Here is a 12354-nt window from a genome sequence, read left to right as displayed (position 1 = left end):
GGCACAGCCTCATGTGGGTCCACAGGGAGGCTAGTGTAAGTAGAGACTCTGGACTGAGTTGCAGAGCTGCCAACCTTGAAACAGAAATAGGATATTGGCTCCCCCAAGGAAATGCAGGCTGTGCAACTTCTTTATTTGGGTTGGCAACAATAGGCATGCGCTTTACTTCTGCTGAGGCCTGATCACTTGCTGAATATTTATTTGTCCCAAAGATTATTTAGCTATCCTCAGGAATCCGGGCTCTCTGGCCAAGTTTTCTCCTTTGGCATGGGTTCCCAGTGGGGAATGTGACTGATCCTTTCTCCCTTCAAAAGGGGCCAGAATGACCATCGAGCTGGAAGTGGAAGTGTTACAGGAGAAGAGCAAAATGGGACACAAGAGCACCCATGACTTGCGAAGACAGTGGCAGAGCTGAGTAGAACTTGGATCTCCAAATCCAATGTTCTTTCCAGGAGGCCAGAATCTCTCAAACTTTCAGGAGCATATCATTATACGAGGAACTTATCTAATAAAATGCAGATTTTTAGTTTTCCTCATTAGAAATTCTGACGCAGAATCTGCCTGTTTAATGTGTATCTTCCTGTGGCCATGAACTGAGATACCATCTCTATGCATGAGATCACTCCAGCCCATCAACATTTACTTTCTGCTTATACTCACCCAGGGAGGGGAATGTTGCCAGACAGTTAAATATGAAAACCATCATATCTTCTTGCTCATTTTTTGAAAATTATAGCACAGGCCAGGTACATTTACTTGTGCCTATAATCCTAACATTTTGGGAGGCTGAGGTGGGAAGACTGCTTGAGGCTAGGAGTTCAAGACCAGCTTAGGCAACACAGTGAAACTGTATCTCTATAAAAATTAAAAATATATATATAGCACAAAGAACATTATAAAAACATTAAAATAAACTTGCAGAAAGAAAAAAAATCCACCCATGGCCCAGAGCTCCATCAAACAATCTATCTACTTTCCCTTCCATGTTTGGAGAGGTTATCCTTGTATTTAGATAACTATCAACCTAATAATTATTTTATCTTATTTTTACTTCTTTCGGCCAAGTGTCCTTTTTATTATTTGACTTGCTAAGAAACAGGGCCCTTGAATGCTATTAAAGAAGAAAAACAGTGCTTAACTTTATCAATCATTTGCTACATTACTGGGTACTGTGCTCAGGGTTTTATGTACATTCATTCATTTAATCACATCAGCCTTATGAAGAAGGTCCTAGTATCCCCACTTTCCAGATTAGGAAACTGAGGCTTCAAAAGTATTAATAGTTTGTACCAAATTATAAATCTTCTGACTCCAAAACATATGCTCTTCTTTTCCAAACTGCCTTCTAGACAGCAGACAAAAGACAGAAGATGCCTGGCCCGCAGCTCTTCATCCCCACAAAGAAGGGAGACCTACACAGGAAACAACTAAAGGCCAAAAATAACAACTGTACTTAAGCACTAAAATGTGCCCTGAAGATACATAGTGCTGCAGGGAGTGAGAGCGGGGCAATACCTATGTGAGCAGGAAACCTTAAATACAAGGGAGAAAAATGGGCCACGATCCTAATGGCAGAGGCTGCTATTATAGGTTTGGGGACAGCAGAATGACTCGGTGAAGTGAAAAGTCACAGAGAGCCCCAATCCGCCACGAAGCCATTCATTTTAGCTGACTGTCCAAACAGACCCTTGGCCAGAGCCACTAAATATTTCAGATTTGACTCTTTCTCTCCAGAGCTGATAAGCAGCACAGACAGGATCCCAGATGGTAGGAAAAAGGGGTGACAAGCTAGAGAATCAAGCTCTGAGTAAGAATGCAGGTGCCACCAGGGGCGAAATGTTTTTCCAGAAATGAATCCTCCATTGTTGCTAGAGAGTTTGAGTTCTAAAAGCTTTGCTTATGATTTCCCTGGAGTTTCTTGAGGGTCTCCAGTGTCCAAGTATCTGTGATACTTTCTGTCTTCACCATGCATTTGGCATTTAGCGTTAGCTAATGCCATCGTTTCATGTGCTGCCCATCACCGTCGTTCCATGACGTTTACTGCCTGTGCACGGCACTGTGCCGGGCACAGAAGACATTTGTAAGTCTCTGCCACTGGGTGTATACGGCCTTTCTGGGTAGACAGGGCACATCTTAATGCCTATTAACAGCCCTTAACAGTTCACTGTGATCTCAGTAGACTTTATCATAAGGTGAAGCAGGATATAGGGCAACCATTGAGAGGGCAAATCAAAATTGGGCCAGACAGGCAGAGGATGGAGAGGCCCTGAGGCGGTGGTGGGGTTTTTCAACCATGTCTTTCTTGGGGGCCTGCCTGAGGCATCACATGTGCTAGTGGGTTCTCTAGGAAGCAGAGGCTGCGCCAAGATTAGCTTGAAGGGCATTTGTTACTCCAGGGGGTGCTTCTGGGGTTAAGACTTGAGAAAGGGGGAAGAGGGAAGCAGGGTTGAAGTGTGGCTGGGCTGCAGGCACAGTGTTAGCCTCCTCTGATGCGTGGAGACTTCTGTGGCTGAAATGGTCCTTCAGAGTTGCCCCAAGTTGGAGGCCCTTTGTACTTTCCTGTCCTTGGCTGTGGGCTGCCCTGGGCAGGAGGTATGAACCCTGGCCAGGTGACTCTGTTCAGCCAAGCCAGTCCTTGGAGGGGGCTGCCACTGAGTCTGCTGGCAGCCTCCCAGCAGCTGGGGCAAGGAGGCCTTCATTCCTCAAGGGGGCTTTGGCCTCATGTACTGCCCTCAGAGAGGCACTCAATAAACATTGACACATTGGCTGAGAACACGTCTCTCCCTCATGGCACATGGTCCCTGATTTGTGACTTGGACGCAGGCAGAATAGGTTTGGAACCGCAGCATTTGTTTAAAGAAGAATAATGGACCAGGCTGCGAAAGACCATTTTGTGAATGATTGTATAACAGCCATCACAAACTGCTGAATGTATGGGTTTCAGACTTTAGCATAAGAGCATCATCGGTAATGAGAGTGAAAGCCAGTGCTCCCAAGCCAATTAATGATGGTCGGGGAGAAATTAGTGACCTGTACAGTCAGATAAATAGTCTCATTTCACATACTGTTCCCAAAAGATTTTTATTTTTCAGGAACAGAGCCCTTGAAGTAAGATAACTATCTCCTGTGTACACATATGGACGCAACTGTTAGTTAATTCAGAAGACAGCTAAGGAAACAAAATAATTTATAGTGTGCGTCCCTTCCAGGAGCTGAAGTAGCTCTTTGGGTATCATTTATCAGGCTGTAAGAGAGCTGTAGGAGTTCAGAAGGGAGTATTTAATCTATCTGTTTTGGCAGAGATGGGGGAAACGCCATGGAGTGAGGTAAATTCCCCGAAGTCTCAGGCAGGGAGTGGTTAATTCAGAACTAGAACCTGGTCCCAGTCAGGTCTCAGCACTTGATGCATCAAGCTCCTGCAAGCCAGGGGGGCTGGTCTCAAAAGAATTATAAACATCGCGCAGCAGCATAGATTTTTCTACAAATTCATTTAGACTCATCCCAAATCGACTTGTCCCCACTTTCCTGTCTGTGTGAATGGAACCTTCAATACCCAGTCAAGCAAAATAATTATCTTCTTTAGCCCTTCCTGTCCTCAGTCTTCACAGTGAATCTGTCAGCACATCCCATTAGCTCCACTTCCAGAATGCATCTCACATCCCTCTGAACCCCCAGCCCTGACACTGAAGTCTAAGCCACCATCGTCACCTGCCTGGACCACCTCAGGTGGCCTCCTTACTGTCTCCCTGTTCCCATTATTGTGGGGAACTGCAGTACATTCTTTGCATTTCGGGAATCAACCAGAGGGAACTTGTAAACATGCAAATCAGACCATGTCATTTCCCTGCTTGGAACACTTCGCTGTTTCCCAGTGCACTTGGGATAAAGTCAAAACCACTTACCGTTTTAACATACAAGGTCCTGCTCTGCCACCTCTTCAACCTCATCCCCAACCCCACCCTTCTGGCTTCAGCCCCACTAGTCTCTTTCCTGAATACAACAAGTGTGTTCTGCCCAAGGGCCTTTGCACTCGCTGTGTGCACTGCCTGGATTGCTCTTCCTCAAGCGGCTACATAGATGGCCCCTTCTTACCTTTCAGATCTCAGGCAACATGATTTCTTTTCAGAGACACCTGGCCAAAATAATCTTTTTTCCTGACATATGCAATCACATCACCTGTCCCTATTTATTCCTGCTGACTTTATTTTATCTCTGTTTACTTATCTTGGTATTTGTCTTTTCCCACTCAGTGTAAATTCCACCAGAGCAAGGACCTGTTTACTAGTTTATGGCTAACACAATGCTGGGACAGAGTAGGATGTAATCAGCATTTGGCAAAAGTATGAATGGATATATGAGTGTATGGGCTTTGTATGGCCTGTTGCACAAATGGAAGCAGAATGCAAGAGTACCAGCCAAATTATGATTTCCCAATTACATTCCTAGATATTTGTACAGTAAGTTATAATTTGCAAATATTTTATTTTAGGTTCCAGAAGAGTAAAGGAAATCAACATGTGAGCAGTGTAGTACTGTATATGGCAATGCTGTGGACCTATTTCATGATGTCACAGTCTTCCCGTTCACCTAAGATTGTTAATAGTCTATAACTTACAAAATAGTATATACTGTAGGGTCCTATTTGACTTTTTAAAATGTTATTATAAGCAGAAAATGCTAAAAGGATGCTACCAAAGTGTTAGCCAGACTTATCCTGGATGTTAGGGTTATTCTTTCTGTTTTGTTTTTCTTTTCTTTATTATCTGATGTTTATATGATGAATTTACAATTTTTTTAAAGTATAACTTTGTTTTTTAATAACACCAATGGTGAATCCTTTCGTGGTGGTGATGGTGTCATTGGTGAACATATTGTTTTAAGATAGATCTCTTCTAAGGTACACAGGTGCTCTTCCTGGAGAGCCCTGCCTGGTATGCCTGCCTGGTGCAGCTGCCTGGGAAGCTTTGGCTGCCTGTGATCTAGAGAACTTGCTGTGTTCAGAAAGTGACACCTGAGAGCACCCAGCAGCAAGCTTAAAGAGTGTTGAGTCAGCTCTAAGCTTTGTCAAAACACAGGGCCCAACCAAGACAGCCTATCTTGTCCCTCAGCCTGTGGCACTGAATTCCACTCTAATTCACTCTCTGGGGTACCTGGAAGATGAGGACTATCTGGAAATGAAAGACGTCCTTGCTGACTGGCACTTGCCCCAGGACACCGGTGTGGAGAGGCTGAGGCCCAGGACCTGAAAACTCAGCCAGCTTTGTGCTTTCCTGAGCTTTTTCAGGGCACAGGGGGAGGCATGGGAGAAAGAACAAGTCAAGGAAGAACCAAGCTGGTCCTGGAAAATGCAGGGTCTGCATCAGGGATGGATGGCCTCCGTCACCCCAGGAGACCGAGCCTTGGTGACCAGAATCTTGGGATGCTAAGAGACAGAGAAAGTGCTGGCCATGAAATATGGCAAGATTTTTTTCCTTCCTCACTTTATTCTTGCATTTTATTTTTCTCCTTTCCTGGGTCCTCAGCATCATTCTCTGAGAGCCCTTTTCTAGCTTCCTCCCTCCAAAGACCACAGGAGTCACAAACCCCCATTCCATGAGCAAATGTGTATTGGGCTCTTAGCACATACAAGGGCTGTGACACAGACAGCAGAGGAGGCCAAGGAGTAGAAGACAGCCCCTTCCTTCATGGAGCTTCCAGTTCAATTAGAGAGGGAAGACATGCATAAAGTCTGAATACCAGAGTAGACTTGGGGTAGCACATGACCATATCAAAGCCAGGCTGGATCCAGGATTGCTGAGATCTGAAGCTTATACAGCATTGGGAGATCCTCATAGAAAGAAGAGATAGAAAATAGCTAGAGCCCCTCCCAGGTCTCTGGAAGGGGCTCTTACTAGTGAGGAACTGTTGGCTTAAGCTTTGTTAGTTTCTTGGTGTATTAGGGTTCTCCAGAGAAATAAAACCAACAGGTATACACACACACACACACACACACACACACACACACACACATATAATGACATTTATTTTAAGGACTCAGCTAATGTGATTATGGAGACTGACAAGTCCAAAATCAGCAGGGTGGTCTGGCAGTCTGGAAACCCAGGATAAGCTGAGGTTGCGTTGAAGCCTGAAGGCCATCCACTGGCAGAATTCCTTCTCACTCAGGGGAAGTCCTTCATTTGTTCTATTAAGGCCTTCAACTGACTGGAAGAAGGCCACCTATGCATATTATGAAGGGTCATCTGCTTTACTCAGAGTCCACTAATTTAAATGTAAATCTCATCCAAAAACGTCCTCATAGAAACATCCAGAATAATGTTTGACCAAATATCTGGGCATCATGGTCAACCAAGTAGACATAAAATTAACCTTCACACCTGGCAAATCCACCTCTGAACGTGAGGTCTGCAGAAGGAAGAAGTGCTGTGGACCAGACGGTCAGAGGACGTTTCCTGGGAGAGGTGTGATTGAACCAGCCTTGGGGATGGCTTGGGTGTCATGGCATCTGTGGTCCTTGCACATTGAGCCTCAGCATGGACGGGGAGTCTGTCCCACGGCCTTGCTGGAGCCGGGAAGGATTCTGGGATGGCTGAAGGAGTTGGTAACCTTTGGCCCAAGGGGTCATCAAGGTATCACACGTGACCCACTTGCTCCCACACTGTCCCCCTCTGGGAACCTGTTTTTCCTTTTTCTCGTCCCCCCTTCCCTCCCATTCCTCATCACCCTTTCTTCTGTCTCCTCCCTGAGGTTAAACCTGGAATGAGACCAGGCCCTTCAGGCTCCCAGGAAGTCACAAGGGGTCTCCAGCAGATGTGCTTCATCCAGATACTCAGCATGAACACAGCTCGCCCCACACCCAGATCCTCAAGATGTTCATGGGGTTCTGTAGTGTGTTCCCCAACCCTGTGCCCGAGTGACCCTTTGCATTTGCACGTGGTGTCATTTATTATGCAGGTGTACTTTGTCAAGGGAAACCAGCCTCCTGGCTATCTCCTGTCCCTTGTTAATCTGCAAGACAGATGGGTGCTGCCATTAGGCCTTGTCACTGTGAAGGGAAGGGAGAGCATCACCATTCCAGCCCAGCATTTTTGTCCTCCCTACCACCCCACCCCCCACCCACTCATCTTGGCCACGTGGCCTCCATTCCAGCTCCTGCTGTGTTTCCTCAACTGGCTCCTGCCCAGACCTCCCGTGGACCACCTGGTCAAAGGAGGCTTCCTGGGAGAGGCAGACTTGGACCAGCACTAGGGGTTGGCTTGGGCATCATGGCATCTGCTGTCCTTGCACATCGAGCCTCATGGTGGACCAGGGAGTCTGTCCTATGGCCTCATTGGAGATGGGAAGGATTCTGAAGGAAGGATTCCAAAGGAAGGATTCCCCTCAAAAGCAAGAAACTGACACAATCATCTGAAGAGGGTACAATGGATAGCAATGGTTCCCTGAGGCCACAGACACTCCCATCTGGAACTTTCCTTCCTGATCCCAACCACCAGCTTCAGGGGTGGCCTGAGCTCTGGAGGAAGGAGAGGCTGCAGCTGGGTTTCCCACTCCAGGCCAAACCCAGCCTTGAGATCCTTCTGACTTGAAAGCAGAGCTGAACACCCTGCCACTGTGTTGTCTTCAAACCAAAGTTGTCGCTTATAAGGACCCCTTGCCTGCATTTAGCTCTTACAACATTGAACACACTTCCTCACAGTAACCTAGCAAGGAGGGCAGAGCCTATGTTATGATCCCATTTGAGAGAGCAGAGGTGAGGCCCAGCACTTGAGACAGATCCCTTGACCGGTACTGCCTGCCCGGGAGATGACACAGAATGCAGGGTCTCCCATGCCTGTGAGTTTGGATGGTGTTGATTAGGCCACATCCAAGACCTGGCCACATAGGGGCCTCTCTGAATTTCCTCTTGGGGTTTGTGAGGCAAGTCTGGCGACAGCAGCATTCTCCCTAATGTCTTAGATTCTCATGTGAGTCCACAGGGCTCAATCAAGCATTGGACAGACTGGGAGAGGTGACTCAAGGTGTTCTTTCAAAACAGAGGAAACATTTTGTCATCAGGGAATAAGCTCCCACCAGGCCACCCCACCCAGGTCCCTGTGGTGACTCCTGACGCTGGCTCCGAGGTAGGGTTCCCGGGCAGTGGGGGCTGGGGAGGAGGGAGGCTTGCTTCCCATCGTAGCCCTGCCCAGATGCTGAGTTGCAGCTAGTTCAGCTAATTGGCAAGAAAAGGAGAAGCAAAAATAGTGAAAATCTGCGAATTAATAAAACAGCCTTGAAGCAACCGCCAAAATGTGTACAAATCATGAAGTAATTAGAAGTGTGAAGAATTCTATCGGGTTGGCTGTTTCCAAATCCAACATCTGATCGCTTTGGGAGGCCAAGGGCTGGCAGGCCACAGGGAGTAGAAATTCTTTCCATTGCCATCTAATCTCGCTTCCCTGGGGTCTGGGTTCCCTTGAAATCCTTGCAGGGTCCTGGAAGTTTCCATGGGACTTGCAAGAATCAAATATTGGCCTTTTGGGGACCCGTTAAGCACACGTGACACCTTAACCAAGTAGCATGTAATATTTTAGAATAATGCTGTTAAGATTTTGCAAAGTGATTTTTGGATCCATGTTCTTATTTAATCTCTCACTATCACCAAATATTTTTATGTCAGTGTTTTGCAGAGGAGAGAAACACGGCCCAGAGAGTGAAGTGGTGTCAACTCAATTTTAAGAGCCATCAGGAGAAGAACTAGGGCTAGAGCCAGGATCTTCTGATAGCCCCTCCGACCTCTCCTCCCCCACCCACATTCCTCCCGTGGGCTCTGCTGCATCTCTCAGTGGTGCCAGGCATTTGTATATCACAATTCTCTCAGCTAACAGCCAACTACTGTTCTCCCTGGCCATGGTTTATTACATTTAGGTTAACTTGTTCAACCCATTTGTTTGATTAATAAACTAAGACCCAGGCACATTTAGTGATATGTCAATTTTTCATTTCATTTTATATCCAGATTAGACTGGGGAGAAAAGTATTTCTTTTCTTTATCCTTCTGGAAACATATTATAGAAAGAGATTTCGGGACTGAAGCCTTGTGGTATACCTAACGCGGAAGGGTAGAAGCAGTATGTGATTAGAGTTTCATTGCTTGGCTTCATTCTTTCTGCTTTGTGGGGGCTTTCTCAAGAGTTAATGCTCACATTCGCTAAGATTTAGGGAGGGCATTGCTCAGGACTGAAAGGCAGTGTATTCAGGCTTAGAAATTCTGAGAGCAAAAATCAGAGCAGAACCTGAGAGAATCATGTAACAAGCTTGACGTGTGTTGTTAATTCCCCAAGCGGTAGCAGAAAGCTCCCAGGAGGCTGGCGTTTACATGGTTTATAGCCAGACTGAGCAAACAACAGTGTGATTAAGTTACATGCATTAGTTGGCTCCATAACCAGAATAGAAATGTATATTTTAATTTAGGATGGAAAGTTTTCAGCAAAGCACTTGCTACTTGCACAGACTTGTCTCTGGTCCTCAAGTTTGGCCAACACTGGAGCACTCTGTGGGAGAGGAAACTGGGGAGCTGGAGGCAGGTCCAGGAAATAATTTGCAGGGCACAAGTGCAAGATGAAAATTCAAGCTCCTTGTTCAAAAATAACGAAGAAATTCAAGAGGGCAACAGCAGAGCATCAGCTAAATGCAGGTCATTTTGAGCATCGTGGGGCGCTGTGTGACCCCACGGGCCATCCATCTTTGAGGCTGGACAATGTTGGAAGCCACTGGAGAAGGCAGGGGGTGGGGGGGGTTGAGCCTGGGGCTCAGAGGTTCTGTGTTAACCAAATGCCACTCAGCTGGAAGATCAGAGATAGAAATCAGTTAACTTACATTTAAGAAATCACCTGGAGGCCCAGGCTCTGTTCCAAGCCATTAGGGATTCGGCAGTGAGCAAGCAAGGGCTGCTGTGAGTAGGTAAAACTGACGGCCTAGTCTGTACCTGGGCTTCGTAATAATGATGTCCATCACTGTTGTAGGACCAAGCACGTTTTTAAGCATGTGCCTGTGTCTGGGAATGTTAAGGGCTTTAATGAACATTAGCTTTAGACAGACATGTAAACAGCAGGTGAATGTGTGATGGGGAACCTAAAGGAACTTCATGTGTTGGGAGGTGGGGGAGGGGAATGCCTAACCCTTAGGGACACTCAGCCTGGTAGGATCCTGGCTCAGTTGCCTTTGGATAGATACTGAGACCTGAGGGTTTTATGCCCCAGAGCTGTTTCCTCCTGTCTTTTTTGTTTTGTAGAGCCTCTCTCTGTCACCCAGGCTGGAGTGCAGTGGCACGATCTCTGCTCACTGCAACCTCCGCCTCCTGGGTTCAAGTGATTCTCCTGCCTCAGCTTCCTGAGTGGCTGGGATTGCAGGCGCGCACCACCATGCCCAGCTAATTTTTGTATTTTTAACAGAGACGGGGTTTCACCATGTTGACCAGGGTGGTCTCCAACTCCTCACCTCAAGTGATCCACCCAACTTTGCCTCCCAAAGTGCTGGGATTACAGGTGTGAGCCACCACCCCTGGCCTGTTTCCTCCTCTCTCTCTCTCTAGACCAACCTTCCATAGCCATTCCGGGCATCCAGGAGTACCCAGGATAAGGCGCTGACCTGACCCACCTCCTCTGTCCACAGTGTCGTCCTCTTCTGACACATCCTTCAAGGTCCTAACTAAAATTCTTCACTCCTCTGCACTGCTCTGATCCTGCACCTGGCAGGTGCTTAGTGGTCTGCTGGGTAAACAAATACTAGGATTAGCTCCCCATCCTAGTATTCACAGCCCTCTGCAGTCTGACCACGTCTGCCTTTCTGGCTGGGCTGCTGCCATTCCTCCAGTACACAGAACCAACCTCTCTCCCCGAATCAGCCTCTGCATTTGTTTTTCCCAGCTGGGAGCCTCACCTGTCTTTGCAACTTTGGTTCAGTTCCACAGACAGGTACCGAATGCCTCTGTTTACAGCCTTTCTGGACCAAGGTACAGTAGATCTTCATTACCTATGGATTCTGTATTTGCCAATTTTACTACTCCCTAAAATTTATTTGCATCCCCAAACCAGCACTCGTAGTCCTTTCACAGTAATTCGGTGATGTGCAAAGAGTGGTGAAAAATTCAACTCGCCCAATATGCATATTCCTGGCTGAGGTCAGACAGGGTGACACTCCGCCTTCTAGTTTCAGCTCTCATACTGCAAACTAGTGTCTTCGCAGTCTCTTTAATGCCACATTTTTTTTTTTGTTTTGCATTTTTGTGCTTTTTGTTGGTGGTGATATTGCAGTTCTGAAATGGCTCCTGAAGCAGAGCGCTGAGGTGCTGTCTGGTGTTCCTAAGCCCAGGGAGGCTGTGATGTGCCTCACAGAGAAGTCGTGTGTGTTAGATAAGCTTTGATCAGACATGCGGTTGGCCGTGAGTTCATTGTTAATGAATCAACAATATTCTGATACCTCCAGAAAAAGGAAGAGGAAATTCACTAACAATGTCCATGAGACCACTCCATTGTTGCCACCAACATCTGGCAGGAACATGATCCTACTAGAATGTAACTACCATGAATAAAGAGGGTCAATTTAGCATCTCCTAAGTGTCAGGCATCATTCAAACCCTTCCTGAACTTTGTGGCTTTCTGCTCAGTCCAGGACCATGGGCTTGCTCTGTCCTGCAAACTCATTTTGTACCAGCATCCTTCCATTGTATTTAGTACTCAGACTCTGACTTCTGATGCCCCTTGAATTGTTCATCTCCATGTGCGGCCCCCAGATGATGGTCAGTCCTCTTAGGGCAAAAACCTACTGGCCTCACAGTGTCCTTCCTAGAGAGATGTGCTGAAGCCAAAAGTGGAAAAGTTGTCTGATTAGAATGTGTTTTCAGACAGATACTAAACACAGTAGGAAATAATACAACAAAATCTTTACAGCAAGCAAGACTTCAGAGTGCCTCCCCGCTCGGGGTGGTTGTGAGAATCAGAGATGTTTGTAAAAGCACAAAGTGAACTTGGAAAGCGCCATGTAACTGTTAGGTGTCCGTTGCTGTTGGCACATGTGGGTGGCTGTGAGAAAGGCATAGTGGGGGAGCTGCTGGCTTGATCTCCTGGGTATGGGCCCTACTATGGTTAGAGGCTTCCAACTGGGGCCCCAGAGTGTCAAACCTACCAAGTATTTCATGCTGTTGAGGGGAAAAGGTGGCATTTCAGGTGGACTTGGGTTAGGTCCCCTGGGGCGGTAGCCTCCTTCTTGCTGGCAAAAGCCACGTATTTCTCTCCAACTTTCATGTGGCTGGGAGTTACCATGGGCATTCTGTGGGTTTCAGAGTCTGTGTTTCTTCTCTTCAGTGAGGGGAGGCCA

The 12354-nt window shown here is 46.8% G+C and overlaps 1 protein-coding gene across 10 annotated transcripts in view; it reads left to right on the top strand.

Moving 5' to 3' along the window:
- The window catches only part of MAPK4 (mitogen-activated protein kinase 4), a 178486-nt gene that overhangs the window by 66206 nt on the left and 99926 nt on the right, over nt 1–12354 (top strand). The gene's annotated exons all lie outside the window — the stretch shown is intronic.

Source organism: Macaca fascicularis, chromosome 18, assembly GCF_037993035.2.
Source record: "Macaca fascicularis isolate 582-1 chromosome 18, T2T-MFA8v1.1".
NCBI lineage: Eukaryota > Metazoa > Chordata > Mammalia > Primates > Cercopithecidae > Macaca > Macaca fascicularis.
Note: the sequence above shows the minus strand (reverse complement) of the source record. Positions and strands in the feature narration are given on the sequence as shown.